The sequence below is a fragment of the Trachemys scripta genome, chromosome 1, assembly GCF_013100865.1.
Source record: "Trachemys scripta elegans isolate TJP31775 chromosome 1, CAS_Tse_1.0, whole genome shotgun sequence".
NCBI classification, from domain to species: domain Eukaryota; kingdom Metazoa; phylum Chordata; order Testudines; family Emydidae; genus Trachemys; species Trachemys scripta.
The window spans coordinates 209219489-209237070 of record NC_048298.1 but is presented as its reverse complement, the minus strand read 5'-3'; positions in this window follow the sequence as shown (position 1 = coordinate 209237070).

Here is a 17582-nt window from a genome sequence, read left to right as displayed (position 1 = left end):
TTATAGCACACTGTGGTATGGTTTTCATATTCTGGAAGAGCCTGACATCAAGCGACAAATAATATTTCAAAGACAAATGACTAGACCAATTAGCTGATTGGTGCACAACCCAATATTGTCTGTGTGCCTTTTTGCTCTGGCCTTTTAATACTCATATGAAAGCCATAAACGTGACAAACTACATTTTGCAGAAATTTATGTGTGCGCTCTACCATTGAAAAAGAAATGCTCCCTACCATCTGGGATACATGGTTTTCATCTGACAGTAATTGCCATTTAAGCTCTTCGGTACTCATGCTAATATCGAACAGACAGCATGCATAATCGACACAAGCAGTGATCAATGATTTGAGATCAATGGATAAAAATGAGCTATTTCCAGTGCCTCTGCACCATTTGCATGATGTGTTAAAACACTAGATCCTGGCAACTGTAGAACCCCGTGGTTCCTTTCTTGCCTTTATGAGTTAAGAACTGAGTGCCTTAACATTTAATTGTGTAGCTTTTGCTTAATCCGTCAGGTTTCCCGATTCAAACATTAATGTCTTTGTCTGTGAATATTATCAATTTTTCAGCCAGACTCTGGTTACTTTAATCATATACAGGGAATTGGGGAAGAACAGCTGAAGTGAATGCAAAATGAATTTGGAATTAATGCAAAAAGAAGTTTTAAAAACACAGTAATATCTGTCTCCTTCTTCCCTCCCCTATGCTGTCAGCTAGCCAGTACTATGTATCAGTGCCATTTAAACAGGTGCACATCCTGACCTGCCCTTTATAATAGCAGATGACTATTTTGTACTTTAATTGCAACAACTGATGTTTTAAAGCCTGGCAGGTGGAGGATTTTAAAAACCAGATGGATGTTTTATATCACCACTTTACCTTCATTATAGATACTGCTTCTCAAATTGATGGCCTCATCAAAATGATCATTGTGATATGTTCAAAAATGCAAAGATAGGGTCTCACAGTAGCCAGAAACAACAAAAGTACTCTAGACGCAGCACTGAGAAGTATTGAACATGTGACAATTTAATGGCAGTAGCAGAAGCAATCATGATACCAATAATTGTATTATTGCCCCAATAGTTTTTGCATAATGAACCTCAGAAAGGTTGCTGCTGCTGCTGCCCTTTTCCAGAGAGAACTTTCCATATTAAATTTTCTTCCTTCAGGCCCTCATTTATTTCCCCCCCATTCTCCTTCCTGCTTATCCTTTTCAATCCACAGTTGCAGAAGTCTAGTCTAGGGGCAGGATGGTCCAGTAGTTACAGCACAGGACAGAGCACTCCTTGCTTTGCCATGGAATTTATGCAACCGTGGCATGTCACTTGAGTTGGAAAATTTTGGTCTGAGTGCCTAAAGTTAGGCTCTTTATTAAGGAACCTTAAATATTAAATAACGTAATTCTCAAAAATGCTGATTATAGTCAATGGAAGCTGTGCATGCTCACTCAACACCACTGAAAAATCAGGACAGTTAGATTTGGATACCTAACTTTAGGCACCTACATTTGAAAGTTTTGACCGCATCTTTACTATATGTCAGTTTCCTCATCTGTAAAATGAGGGCAATTGCCTACCTCACAGTGGCAAATTGTAAGGACAAATGTTTGTAAATCACCTTGAGATCCTCTGATGGAAGCTACTATAGAAGTGTAAAATAGTGCAGATATTATCATCCCTCTCCACCCTGCCCATGAAGGGCTTGATCCAAGGCCTGTTTCAAATCAACGGGAGTCTTTCCATTGACTTCAGGGGTTTGACAGATTAGTAGATGTCTGCATGCATCTGTATCAATCTGCAAACACCACATTGTTTAATAGTAAAATGATCCTGTGCCTTCACGTTGGCTCTGTGGCCTCCGTATTGAGCTCATATTGTGTCAGGAAAAACGCTTGCACCAAGCCAAGACCTAATAATGGAGGATCATTAAACCTTGATGACTTTCCATTCATGCAGAAGCACGGTTGGACAAACAATGGGCTATTGCCTGGGGAAACGCATTCTCCTAGCTAAGTTGGAAATGAAGGAACAAATCACCCAGTGGGAACTCCGATCACCTGCTAGGGGTTTGAGGATGACCAGGGACGTCACCTGACCACGGGGAGGGAAAGTTATAGGAGGACAAGGATTTTGCTCAGTAGCTTTCTCACCAGCCAGACAAGAAGGCAAGAATGAGCAGGGGTAAGAAAAGAGGTGAGGGGATGCAGCAAAATTCTTGACTCTGTGAGCAAATCTGAAAGGACTCTTGGAGTTGTAAACAAACTGAAGCAGGGAGTTACTTGCAGTTGTGTTGTTGTCCCCTAGACAGCACAAGAGATATGTAACTTCCTGTGAAATTAGCTTTATTATAAATTTGCCTTGAGAGGAGGCAAAAGACTTATTGTGCTGTTGTCTATGACAGAGCAGGATATAATTCGACAAAGGCTTCCATTTTTAAAACTATGCTCATACCGAAACAATTTCAGAAACCTCTTATGTGTAATTGTGAATTAATGAAGTGACGCTCCTAATCCATTTAAATATCTGAATTGCTTTAAATAATTTGGAAAGTCTAGAAGGACGTGTAAATAGGCAGGTGCTAAAAGGATGTAGTTTGAAGGAGCAGAAACTGTTTCACTTAAACTGATGAGCTAGTCAGGAATGAAGAGCATTAAACTTTAGGGCTGGGAGAGCCCGGGGAAGTTCACTTTCAGTTTGGGCATGAACTTGAGCCAGAATCCTCTGGGAAATAATAGATATAAATGTGTAAGTCAAGTGGAACAGTGTAAACGATTGAAAGTGTAGAAAATATGCCATTCTTCAAGTCTCTGATATATCTATATATACAGAAATTTGTGTATGAGAGAGAGAGATTGTGTGTGTGAAAAATGGATTTCTCACCACCTTTTGCATAAAGTCCTCCTCCGTTACTGCATCACTCTGCCAAATATGCCAGCCTCAATATCTCATTCATTCAGTTCTCCCTCAACTGTCTGTTGTCACAATTAGACTGATAGACCTGGCTTCTCCAAAGGAAAGAAGCTGGATGAAGTTTAAGACCTGTAGAATAAAGAATGGTTATTCTTGGACTCTAAAACAAGGCCTAAAGTCATGCTAAAGAGGACTTGATGCAAAAGAGAACTTAGTTTGGAGAACTAGACTCTTGTTGGCATATCCTGAGGCTGCATCATGACTGTGGCATTCTTAAGCTCAAAGTTTGCTTTGAGTAACATAACTGCAGAAAAACATGGGAATGCACTGTTGTAACAGATTGCTTAGCTTTCCATGGACTGGAAAGGTATAAAACTTAAAGCAAACCAGAAGGTAGGGCTTGGTATTTGCTTTTGGTTGTGGGGTTGCGTTTTTTTTTTTGTGTGTGTGCTCTGTTTTTGCTATTTTTGTCCTTTTTTTTTTTTAAAGCCACCTTTTAAAACTAAAGAAAATCCACCTTAAAGCCATCTTTGCTCCCTCCATCCCCACTCTAGTCTTGCTCTGAATGCAGAGATGGAATAAGAAACAATCAGGCCCACAATCTGCCGTCTCCAGGTAGATGTAATTCTCTTTGGTATCCATGTCTCAACTGCTATGTTATACATTTCAGGTTATTTCGATCCTCTTCCCCAAAGGTATTAGCACAGGTACGACCTCTGAGGGCTATAACAGCCCATCTCTAATGTAATGATTATAGTCTGTTTCTTAAATCGGGATTACATTGCTTTGGATAATATTTGGGTTCCTCTTTCCCCTGTATTCCTTGTGCAATTTATTTCTTAAAGTTCTTTTGAAAGTGTATCCATATAATTGTTATTCCTTTACCCCCTTCCTTCCAATTCCCCCACCTCCAAGGTGATTGCCTGTGTTTTGAAGATATCTTTTCAGGTTACTATTAACCTCCTTTTACATGTTTAGTGTAAGGATTTAAGTAGTTACTCTAACACCAATTGTTTTAAAGAGGCATGGCTTGTATTTTTCAGAAGTTTAATTTTATCATTATTATTCCTATTCTTGATCAAATATGATCTATTGACAGATTAAAGTCACAACCCAATTGAGATGAGATTCCACAATGTCATATTACAGAGTGCTTTCTTGGAGTGAACTGCGGTTTTAGACTTCTAGCCACAAAGTGCAAACTAAAAATAACTCTAGTTTGCTCTGACACTGCATGGATTGATCTGGTTTTCTCCTGAGCTGATTTGGGCAGTTAAAGATTAGGACAAATTCAAGAAAGTGAAATGTGATTAGATCGGATGGATTTATCTTTATTGAATAAGCTTCCAGGTAGCATGTTTAAAATTTTCTTTTAAGGCTTATTAGTTTTATCTCTTGCATATTTAAGCAGGACTTTACTTTACTTTACTTCAACTAATGCTGAAATTTTAATGAGTGGAAATGAAGGACAGATTGGATGCCAGGTAACTCTGCTTAATCTTACTCTCCAAAATGAAGCTGTAAGCATTTAATGCCTCTGTTCAATTGTCTTGTCATTGAAAATAAAACACAACACAGCTAGATTACTTGCTACAGTTTACAGACAAGAAATGCTGATTCAGAAAATAGCTTTAGATGTCCAAGATTATCCACGTTTCCTTCAAGATGGGGGAATTAATGAGGAAACAAATAGAGACTGCATCTAATGCCTATTGAGCTCCCTATGTTTCTATGTCCTAGTGTCAGGGCCGACTCTAGGTTTTTTGCCGCCTCAAGCAAAAAATTTGCTGCCCCAAGCTCAGGTGGGGCTGGGGCTCGCAGGTGGCGCTGGAAGCAGAGGGAGTGATGTCACCTTCTCCCAGCGCCTGCAGGGGCTTTACCCCCTCCCCCGCCTGGCCATGCAGAGAAGCCCCAATATCAGGGGTGGCACAAGGTAGCGCAGCAGCCAGTGCGCAGATGAGGTGGCGCAGCCCCAGCTCCCCAGCAGGACTCGCCCTCTCCTCCCAGGTAGTGGCTGGGCCCTGGCAGCTCAGCATCCCGGGGCTGGGGCTTCCCCTTCCCACTGCGGCCGGGGGCTCAGTGCCCTCGCCCCATCTAAGTGGCACGGCTCCGAGAGCGCAACTGTCCCGAAAAAAAAGGATGGCCAGAATGCCGCCCCAAGCACATGCTTGCTTTGCTGGTGCCTAGAGACAGTCCTGCCTAGTGTAATTGGCCTCAGTTAAATTTTGGAGAGGGAGAGGCATGCATTCTTTGTGACTCTGTTCTCTGCTCCAGCCTTGTTCCTAGAGATGCATCCTTCTTGACGCTTATTGCCAGACTTGGTCCCCATCTCTCCACAGCACATCTCTCTTACAATGTGCTGGGCAGGATTTAATTCCTCACAGCTGACCCAGTTTTGCTCCCTATAAATCCCTGTGCTTAGATTAGCTAACTGTGGTCCAACAGCTTCAGATATATTTAAGAAATGGAAGTTTTTATTAAATCAAATATGAAACAATCTGTACAATCTGTACAGTGGACCCTGCATTTCTGATTTTAGTATTAAATAATAATAAAAAATCTTGATTCAATTTATTCTGTGCTGTCCCTACATTTTCATTTTTCAATATGCTTTAGATGTTTGCATTGACAGGGCCTAACTGAATCATTTAAGTTGCCAGGAGGAAGCTGTAGGTTTTGGCAGCTGGGTATGAGCCGTTTGAGATTTTTGGCACGAGGGGAAGCATAGGAGGCAGTTTCGGATTGTACAATATACACACTTGCAGGAAGTTTCTGATAAAATGAATAGTTATGAAATATTTAACAATGTCGGCATCTAAACTGTTGCCTTGATGTTTCAGAATTCTCAGCCCACTGAGATGAATGGGGCCGTTCACACATGTCAGAACTATTGTTTCAGGCTGTCTGCAGACTCAGGCAGACAGTATTGGATCATTTACACAGGTTCCAATTTTTTTTTGAAGATTTCTTCATAATCAAAGGGGCTAGAAACGTTGTCTTCAAAAATTCTGTGACAAGGGACGAGTTCCATGGACACAGAATTATGGAATACATGTGACCCTGCTTCCATACCACCAACAGAGAAGAATTACTTATGCTTGTGATGGTCTCAAAAGTGGAATGGAGTGAGGGAGGAAGGGAACAAGAAAATCCTTGGCATAAATACAGCCAATGCTATGAGAGACAATAACCTCTAATGTAGGATATACTTTGAGTGTGGCATTATTTCAACAGGCACTAAACTCCCACTGGCCGCGGTTCACCACTCTAGGACAATGGGGGCTGCGGGAAGCGGCATGGGCCAAGGGATGTGCTGGCCGCGGCTTCCCACTGCCCCCATTGGCCTGGAGCGATGAACCGCGGCCAGTGGGATCTGTGATCGGCCAAACCCTCCGGATGCGGCAGGTAAACAAACTGGCCTGGCCCGCCAGGGGGCTTACCCTGGCAAGCCTCGTGCCAGAGGTTGCTGACCCCGGCTATAGTACCTTTGGAGAACTGGGTAACTTAGATGGAGAGCACCATTATAATAGGTTGAAATGTCAACTGAAGCTTTGACCTTTTCTTGAATGAGAGTGTATGTAGATAATTCATAATGAAAATCAGAGTTTAAAGCCAGAAGGACCACCAGATCATCTGGTTTGACCTCCGGTGCATCACAGGCTACCAGCACCACTCAGCCATCTGCACACCTAACCCAACAATTGAAATTAGACCGAAGTATTACAGCCCCCAAGAGATAAGACTATTGTGTGTTATAGGCAGATAATAGGAAGAACCGATGAACACCAATGCTTGAGGCCACTGGAGTGGCAGAGAATTAGGTGAGATATACCTAGCTGATCCCAGCACGTGAACCATACTCCATGTGCAGAGGAAACCCCAACCAAAGTCACTGCCAATCTGACCTGTGGGAAAATTCTTTCCTGGGCCCCAATTATGGCAATCAGTTAAACCCTGAGCATGTGAGCAAGAACTAGCCACCCACTCACCTGAAAGAGAGAATGTTCATGTTACCTCAGAACACTGACCCACTCTGTCCCACCTTTTGATGCATCAGAGACTGGAGACACCCCTTTCCCCAAAATACATGGGAGGGGGGAAATCCTTTTCTGATGCCTGCAGATTACCAGCTGAAGCCCTGAAGTATGAAATTTTAGGAACATAAGACATGAACTGGAAGAGACCCCCAGGCTGCTCAGTCCTGCCCACTGCCAGCACATCCACAACACGCAAGCCCTCTCATAAATTTGTTCAGCACTTTCTTAAGCCCCTATAACTCCTGTTAAGAGGCTGATCCAAAACCTCACCCTCTGAGGGTTAGAAACCTTCTAATTTCCAGACTGAATTTATTCATGGCAAGTTTATATCCATTTGATATAAGATCCATTTATCTTGTGCCAACATTGGCCTTGGGCTTAAATAGATCTTCTCCACCCCGGGTATTTACCCCTTTAATGTATTTATAGAGCGCAATCATATCATCTCCAAGCCTTCATTTTGGTGGACTAAACAAGTCAATCTCTTCCTCTCATAAGATAGGCTCTCTTTCTCTGATCATCCTAGTAGCTCTTCTCTGCATCTGTTCCAGTTTGAATTCATTTCTTGAACATGGTGACCAGAATTATACATAGTATTCCAAATTAGGTCTTACCAGTGCCTTCTACAAAGGCATTAATAATTCTCTATCTCTACTGGAAATGCCTCTCTTGATACATCCTAAGATCACATTTGCCTTTTTCAAAGCCATGTGACATTGATGGTTCATAGTCATCCCTTGACTGACCAAAACACCCAGGTCTCCCTCCTCTTCTGGCACTTCTAACTGATGAGCCCCCAACTTATAGAAGAAATTCTTATTATTAGACCATAAGTGCATGACCTTGCACTTTGTACTATTGAATTTCATCCCATTAATGTAACTGCAGTCCTCAAAGTCATCCAGTTATTCCTCTCTGATATTCTGATGTCCTTGATATTGGCAATGCCTTCCAGCTCTATTATATCAACTGCTTTACCAGGGGTTTGAGTTAAATAGGTAATAAGAAATAAGAATATTATTTTAAAGTTTGACCAAATGTTCCTTCCCTTCTCAGTTGAGAGGAATGGGATCATTTTACCAACAAATGTTGATAAAAATGGTGAATGTTGACATAAAACTAGATACTGAAGATTTTGTGGGATTTTTTCCTCTTTGTATCGTGAAAAGAAAGAGGTTTCAGTGAAAGAAACCACAGTAGAAAAAGAGACGAAGAGAAGAGGAGGTTTTGGGCTTTTCTGCCTTAAGAGAGGGCTGAAATGATTTTTTTTTTTGTTCTAGTATAGTGATACTATAAGAGCTAACGTTCAGAAGTGCCTAATTAAATTGCTTGTGCAAATCCCACATTTGAATATGCTTTAGGACATATTGACCCATTTTGTACCCTTAAATGCCAGTTTGGGCCTTATTAAATAGGTATCAGTTTTTTCTTGCATACTGGGTTACCTATTCATGTTGTGTCTAAAGTTAATACTGTGGAGACAGTTTTTGTCTGCATATTTTCTTTTACTCCACACCACCTCTATTGACTTCCTGACCTGCCTTATCTTCTAAACTGCTCCTTACAGTTCTGAACTAGGTCTGTGCATCCTCTCCAGCAACACTCTCTCTCTCTCTCTCTCCATGGTGTCACTAAATCAGCTTCAGGTTCAGCTAGGAAATATAAGACAACTGTATGCAAAATACAGAACCAAACTTATTTCCAAGGACACTATCCCACAACACTTTATCCCTAGTACAAATCATAGGCTTTCATGATTATTTATACATTGTTGCTTGACAACACGCTTTTTGATCCATTGCTTCTTAGCAAGTTTTTATCATAGGATATTAGACACCAAATAAGGGACAGTCTACAAAATACAAGACAGGTTACTCTAAGTTGATCTCCTACCTCATCAACACCGGGGACAAAAATTACGGTCTGGAGAAAAGCACCAAAAGTGACCTCATGCTGAATGTGAAGGGCCAAAATACTGTGCTCTGTTGCACCTGTGTAATCCCAATGCAGTTGCACAGCAAAGGCAGAACTTGGCCCAAAGGCCTATTTTTAGTATCTCTACTGCATTCACCCTTGCATTTAGATTCATCATCAAGCTCAGAGGCTCAAATTCGGATGTATTCTTTGGACTCATTTTTCCTGATGAATGCACTTAAATTTGCCATGGGAGGGGAGTCCGCCAGGAAAATGACAACATTGGAAGGATCTGTTTACCTCAATTTACTGGCAGGGAAAAGAGTCCAGTGTGGCACCAGAGATAATATTTATTAATTTTATCTTAAATACACTTAGAGCAGCAAAAGAACACAATGATGTAACAATATTAAATGAAGTGGTAACTGCAGATTCATGCATTATTTTATCATAAAATATTTACTCTCCTGGTATGTTATAAACAAACAATGGAGCCCTAATTACCCATAGATATTCTACAATTATCCCATGGTAATTACCCTAATTGGAATTGGCTCATTATTGAGAACAGAATTTGTTTTCTGTATGCTACAGGAAAATGAAGTTGGCAACTGCCTAAAAACAGCAGCCATTTCAGCTGAGCTTACAGAAATTAAATTACCCTTTTAGAGCCCGTCAATGTTCCCACAATCCAAGCAGTTTCACGTACAAAAACAATAATCAAATACAATTTCCAAAGCATGTTTTACTTTTATAGCCTTGTCTCCACTTCAGCATTAACAATGAATTGGTTGAGTAATAACTGTGATGCACAAAGCTCTAGCATAAACTGAAAGGCCATCTGAAACACTCTTCTGAGATACACGAATCATTTACCTTGTGAAGCCATTAAATGAGAGATGGGGGCTGAAAGAGAAAACACACTTTCTTGTGGGATTGGAATTTATTTTACACCACAGAGACACAGAGGTACTAGGTCTTGTTAAAACTGTGCCTGAAATATTTCTCATCAGATCTAAAACCAACAAACAAAAAAGCCCCAACCCCCTCAAAAATCTCATGAATATAAATAAGCAGATATCATGTTAGTAGGGGAGTGACTATAGTAATGAGATGATGCACTACTAGTGTGGATGTGGCTATGGTGATATCTCTGTTATGACTCTGAACATGACCAGCCTAAACCTGGGCTGAAATTCTAGCTCCATTGAAGGAAGAGTGTTGCCATTGACTTCAGCGAGGGCCAAGATTTCATCACTGATGTTTCCAGAAATCGGAGACAGTCTGGCTCAGATGTGTTCTCATCAAGTTAATAAAACTGTTGTGTCTTCTCCACAACCATCCTGATTCTTGAGTACTTTGTGCAACATTACAGGTTGTCAGACATTATACTGAACCAGAAAAGAAGCTACTACGTATCAGTATGATTATTGGGCCAACCTGATCCATGGTGTAACTGGTATTATACCAGACATGCGTATGGCACGTAATTCTTAACAACACTCCTGGCTGGCATAGCTATGCCAACGAACCCCCAGTGTAGATGCAGCAGTGTTGATAGCAGAATGTCTGTTGATGTCGCTAACATCATATGGGGAGGTGGTGTTTCTGCACCAACAGAAAACTGTTGGCTTATGCCGTGTCTATGCTAGAGGGCTATGATGGCATAGGGATATCAGTATAGCTAGGCCAGCACAGGTTCTGTCTGTAAGACACAAAAGAGAGATTTCCTTACGCCAATCCCTTCTTTTGGTGGAGACAATGCTAATTTGTAATTCTCTTACAATTGCTGTGGGTGAAAAATAGCTCCTCTGAAATTGCATCTATGGAGATGGAAAGGTACAACAAAAAAACCATACAAGCACTTTGTAACAGTCTGAACATGGAAAGGGAAGTATGACTTGACATGCAAGATAATCACTACTGGCATTTGATTTATTAATGACATCCTGTAATGTGACAGGTCCTCAGCTGGTAACTGTATAGTAGGGACATTTTCTACAGCTCATCAGAGCTCTTCACTGTGTTTGATTATTCTCCTACGACCATGACAAGCTCATCTTTCTGTCACTGCTGCTGCTCCTAATATTCATATGAGTGTGGTTCATCAGCCTGTTTTTTAAAATATAGACACATTTTTGTCTTTCTCCCAGAAACTTGCTAAGAATTTGACCTGAAAGACTGGAGATAGGCAGGGCAAAGAGGAGGGAGCTGGGAATATGACTGAGCACTATTTATACGTAGGCTAGGAAATTTTAAAGAGATATACACCTTGAAGCATAAGGGTTTATTAGATATGTTGGATATTGGTAGGATCCAATGCATCAGGTGCTATGTGTGTAAGTGTGATCGCAGGAATCAAATAATCTTGCTACAATGTTTTCTTGGTCTTTCAAATAATTTCGAAGAGGATGTTGGCAGAGGATAACGGTTGCTGGAACTTGGTTGTCTTTATTTGCTCCTTGCTTTTGCCTGGCAATGGAAGGCTGGAAGCTGAGCAGTAGTTGGAGAGGTGTTGGCTTTCAGTGGATTGGGGGGAGGCCTCAGTCCTAGAGGGCTGGGTAGGAGTTTTAGAATTTTAGTTATAAGCTGGGGACGCATCAGTTGGAAGTAACGGAAGAGGAGAAGGACCTCAGAGTCCTGGTTGATCGCAGGACGCCTATGAGTCGGCAATGTGACGTGGCCGTGAAAAAAGCGAATGCGGTCTTGGGATGCATTAGGTGAGGTATTTCTAGTGGGGATAAGGAGATGCTGGTTCCGTTATACAAGGCACTAGTAAGACCTCATTTGGAGTACTGTGTGCAGTTCTGGTCTCCCATGTTTAAAAAGGATGAAATCAAACTGGAACGGGTACAAAGAAGGGCCACTAGGATGAGCCGAGGAATGGAAAATCTGTCGTATGAAAGGAGACTCGAGGAGCTCGGTTTGTTTACCTTAACCAAAAGAAGGCTGAGGGGGATATGATTGCTCTCTTTAAATATATCAGAGGGATAAATACCAGGAGGGAGAGGAATTATTTCAGCTCAGTACTAATGTGGACACGAGAACAAATGGATATAAACTGGCCGTCGGGAAGTTTAGGCTTGAAATTAGACGAAGGTTTCTAACCATCAGAGGGGTGAAGTTTTGGAACAGCCTTCCGAGGGAAACAGTGGGGGCGAAAGACCTCTCTGGCTTTAAGATTAAGCTTGATAAGTTATGGAGGGGATGGTTTGATGGGATAAAGTGATTTTAGTCAATAGGTCAATAACGTGTCGTCGCTGGTAATTAGTAACAATGGTCAATGATCAGGGCCGGCTTTAGGAAGTGCGGGGCCCGATTAGAACAGTTTCGACGGGGCCCCGGCAGGGATGACTAAAAAAAAAAAAACCACGTCAAAAAACATGTGGGGCTTGTACTCACCGGGCGGCGCTCCTAGACTTCGGGTCCTTCACTTGCTCCGGGTCTTCGGCGGCACTGAAGGACCTGCTGCTGAAGTGCCGCCGAAGACCCGGAGCGCCACCGGGTGAGTAAAAATTAAAAAGGACCCTCTAACCAGGGAAGGGATTCTCGGACACTTCTTTCTCCCCTCCCCCCCGGCAGCCCTGCCACTGGGCGCGGGGCCCTCTTAGGCGCGGGGCCCGATTCGGGGGAATTGGTGGAATTGGCCTAAAGCCGGCCCTGTCAATGATGGGATATTAAAAGTTACTACAGAGAACTTTTTCCAGAGGGTCTGGCTAGAGAATCTTGCCCGCATGCTCGGGGTTCAGCTGATCACCATAGTTGGGGTCGTGAAGGAATTTTCCTCCAGGGTAGTTTGGCAGAGGCCCTGGAGATTTTTCTCCTTCCTCCGCAGCATGGGGCAGGGGTCGCTTGCTGGAGGATTCTCAGCGATTTGAAGTCTTTAAATCATGAATTGGGGACTTCAACAGCTGAGTCAAGGGAGAGAATTCTTCCAGGAGTAGGTGGGTCAGTTTTTGTGGCCCGCATCATGTGGGAGGTCAGACTAGATGATCATAATGGTCCCTTCTGACCTTAGAGTCTAAGGGTACATCTACACTACAGGGGGGAGTCGATTTAAGATACGCAAATTCAGCTACGTGAATAGCGTAGCTGAATTCGACGTATCGCAGCCGACTTACCCCGCTGTGAGGATGGTGGCAAAATCGACTTCTGCGGCTTTCTGTCGGCAGTGCTTACTCCCACCTCCGCTGGTGGAGTAAGAGCGCCGATTTGGGGATCGATTGTCGCGTCCCGACAGGACGCGATAAATCGATCCCCGAGAGGTCGATTTCTACCCGCCGATTCAGGCGGGTAGTGTAGACCTAGCCTATGAGTCTATGAGTTTGTCTTGGACTGCGTATTCTGCAGAAGTGCACAGAGGCCCATTGGGATTCTTGCCAATATAAAAAGGTCTCTCTTATGAATCAAGCATTATTTGGTTGTTTGTTGTTACTTTATTGAATCCTTCTATATTATCCCACCTAAATGGGGAGTAAAGCTCTTTGTTTATTTTGTGACCCTTGTGTGTGTATGTCCTTCTTGGTTGAGCTACTGGGTGTTAGACATGTATGGGATTCTAATAGTTGGAGCACCTACATCACTTGCCTCCTCATTTGTGGTGGGGTGGTCACGGCTACTGACTTCAACCAGTTTCCGTGCACCACTGCTCACAATGTTGTTTTACCAACTCATTGACATCTAGGCCCTGCAGCTGGGTGGTGGCTTGCTCTCCTGGAAAAAACTAAAAACAAAAAGGATTAGGAAGTCTTTGTGGTAAAGCAGCTTGGCTGCTTCATTAGGTGGGAGAGAAGCAAAGCTGGGATCCTCAGCTGCATGAGGTGGTGGTCAGATCAGAAGAATGCATCGTTTGTAATGTCTTTTGTCACTGGGCTGTTCAAGGCAGGCTATTGGCCTATCCTGGTCCTGTTTCTGGTCCATCCCAGAACAAAGGCATTCTGGAAATTTTAGTTCTCAGGGCTGAAAGGAACAATAGGTCTGATAGTGAGGCATGCTGGAAAAGAAGTAGGAGTATACTGGGCAAGACCTGAGGTGGTGCTCCCAGCTGAGAGGGAGCTGGTGAAAGAGCATGGGAGGGCTGTGGACAGAAGCCTGTGAAAGGGCCAAGGATAGAGTGGGTAAAAGTTACAATTGTTTTGTACTGAAAAGTTTGAAAAATTGTATTAGGTAAAAGTGACCAGAGGAGTGCCCATTTACCCTTTTTATACCATTCCTTACTTCATATACCTCTATGTCCCCTCGTCTTTATCTCCTGTCCAAAGTAAGCAGTCCCAATCTTTTCAATATCTCCTAATGTGGAACTTTTCTCTTGCCTCTAATCATCTTTGTAATCTCTGGGCCCTTCCTCTCTCTGCTATATCTCTGAATTAGGGTGATCAAATTTGAACACAGAACAAAAGGTGAGGAAATGCCATTGATGTGAAAATATTATAATGCCATTATACATATTTATTTTCCATTCCTTATACATCCATACATTGAATTTGCTGTATTGACCAATGCTACAGATTTAACAGAAGTTTCATTGAGCTGTCCACATTAATACCCAGGGTTTTTTTTTTCTGAGTGGGCATCAAAGAGTCCTGTGGCACCTTATAGACTAACAGACATATTGGAGCATGAGCTTTCGTGGGTGCAAGCAAAGAGTCCAGACTAACACGGCTACCCCTCTGATACTTTTCTGAGTGGTTACAATTAATTTAGAACCCAGTAAGGTGGTTGAGTGGATCAAATTATTCCTTGCAACGTATTCTTCTTTGCATCCATCAACAGTGAATTGCATCTGTCATTGTGTTGTCCATTTAACTAGCTTTGTTAAGTCTCACTGGAACCCTCAGTCTTTTCTAGTCTTGAGTAACACAAATAATTTTATCTCGTCTTCATATTTAGCCATTTCATTGTTCACATCCTTTACCATATTGAACAACACTGGTCTTGGTGTGGCACTCCACTATTAGTCTTTTGCCATGTTGTAAATTGCTAGGTGGTACAACCTTACCACTTTCAAGTGCAAGGTGCATTTCTTTGCCCTTACTTTCTCTAACGTAAATACATAGCAACATGTCTATTTTTTAACCCCCCTGCCCATTATTCCCCAAGACCAAACCAAAACCAAGACACTCCGCTGCACATGCTTCTCCCCCTGGGGAAAGATGAGAGAATAACTACTTAACAGATGTTAATCATCTTGTTTAATGCACTACTGGAAGATGCTCAGATACTGTGGTTATGAGCATGGTGTAAGAACATCTGTAGAATAGAATACAATACAATAGAATAGAATAAATTGACCTTTTATTCTTACTCTCTTTTCTGTCTTTTAACCAGTTTCTAATCCATGACAGAACTTTATTTCTCATCCTATGACTGGCTAGGAATAATAAATATTGAATAATAAAACTAGTTAAAATTTTTCTAGTAAAAAGGTTTTTTGAATAAAAATGGACTTATCTCAAAAATGAAAACTTTTGTGAAAAAAATGCTGACTTTGTTTTTTCCAGTTGTTTAATTCATAGATTCCAAGGCCAAGAGGGATCATTGTGATTATCTAATCTGACCACCCGTACAACATAGGCCATAGAACGTCTCCAAAATAATTCATGGAGTGTATCTTTTAGAAAAACATCCAATCTTGATTTAAAAAATGTCAGTGATGGAGAATATACAATGACTCTTCGTAAATTGTTCCAATGGTTAATCATTCTCACTGTTAAAAATTTTCGCCTTATTTCCAGTTTGAATTTATCTAGCTTCAACTTCCAGCGATTGGATCATGTTATACCTTTCTCTGCTAGACTGAAGAGACCATTATTAAATATTTGTTCTTCATGTAGATACTTATAGACTGTAATCAAGTCACCCATTCACATTCTCTTTCTTAAGATAAACAGATTAAGCTCCTTGAATCTATCATTATAAGACATGTTTTCTAATCTTTTAATCATTCTCATCGCTCTTCTCTGAACCCTTTCAACTTTTTTCTAGAACTGCGAGCACCAGAACTGGACACAGTATTCCAGCAATGGTTGCACCAGAGCCAAATACAGAGCTAAAATAACCTCTCTACTCCTATTCGAGATTCCGTTTATGCATCCCAGCATTAGCTCTTTAAGGACATAAGAACAGCCATACTGAGTGAGAGCAATGATCCATCTAGTCCAGTATCCTGTCTTCCAACAGTGACCAATGCCAGGTACCCTAGTGTCACATCGTGAGTTCATGTTTAGCTGATTATCCACCATGACCCTCAATTTTTTTTGGTGTCAGTGCTTCCCAGGATAGAGTGCCCCATTCTGTAAGTATACCCAATGTTGTGATTTCTTAGATATAGACTTTTACATTTAGACGTGTTAAAATGCATATTGTCTCCTTGCTCCCAGTTTACCAAGCAATCCAGATCACACTGAATCAGTGATCTATCCTCTTCATTATTTACCACTCTCCCAATTTTTGTGTCATCTTCAAACTTTATCAGTGATGATTTTTATGTTTTCTTCCAGGTCATTGATAAAAATGTTAAATAATATAGGGCCAAGAACCGACCCTTAAGGACCACACTGTAAACACACTCAATGATGATTCATTGTTTAGTTACATTGTTTTACAGTTACATATCAGTTAGCCAATTTTTAATCCATTTAATGCCTGCCATATTAATTTTATATCGTGCTAGTTTTTAATCAAAATGTTGTGCGGTACCAAGTTAAATGACTTACAGAATTCTAAGTATGTTAAGTCAACACTATTACCTTTATCAACCAAACTTGTAATCTCATAAAAAAATTCAAGTTAAGTTGACGGACTCTATTTTCCATGAACACATGTTGATTTGCACTAATTACATTACCCTCCTTTATTTCTTTGTTTATTGAATCCTGTATCAGCTACTCCGTTATCTTACCTGGGATCAATATCAGGCTGACATCCCATTTACCCCTTTTTGAAATTGGCACAACATTAACTTTGTTCCAGTTTTCTGGAGTTTCCACATTGCTCTAAGACTTATTGAAAATCAACATTAATGGTACAGTGAGCTTCTCAGTCATCTCTTTAAAAACTTCTGGATGCAAGTTAGCTGGACCTGCTGATTTAAAAATATCTGACTTTCATAGCTTTTGTTTAACATCCTCCAGACATACTAATGGATTGGAATGGGTGTTATCATCAACATATGATGAGGCTATCTCTTTTGTTTTTTATTTCCAAATACAGAACAGAAATATTTATTGAACACTTCTGCCTTTTCTGCATTATTATTGATAATTCTACCACTGTCAGGATTCTTTTTGTTCCTAATGTATTAAAAATATACATACACCTTCACTTTGCCTCTAAACCAGGTCAGTTTTTTAACCAGCACAGCCTTCTTCCTCAGTTCTGGGATTGTGGCTTTTTGGGAATCTAGTAAGGTGTTCTTAAATGATTCCCAATTATCATTCAATTTTTCTGATTCAATTCTTCTACTCCACTGATGTGGCTAATAATTGTTTTCAGCTTTGTGAAATTGGCCCTATTAAAGCACCAAGTACATATATTACTGGTCTGGACTTTCTTCTGGTTGCATATTATAAATGTGGTCAAGTCATGATCACTTGTACCTAAGCTATCAGAGGGGTAGCCGTGTTAGTCTGGATCTGTAAAAAGCAACAAAGAGTCCTGTGGCACCTTATAGACTAACAGAAGTATTGGAGCATAAGCTTTCCTGGGTGAATAC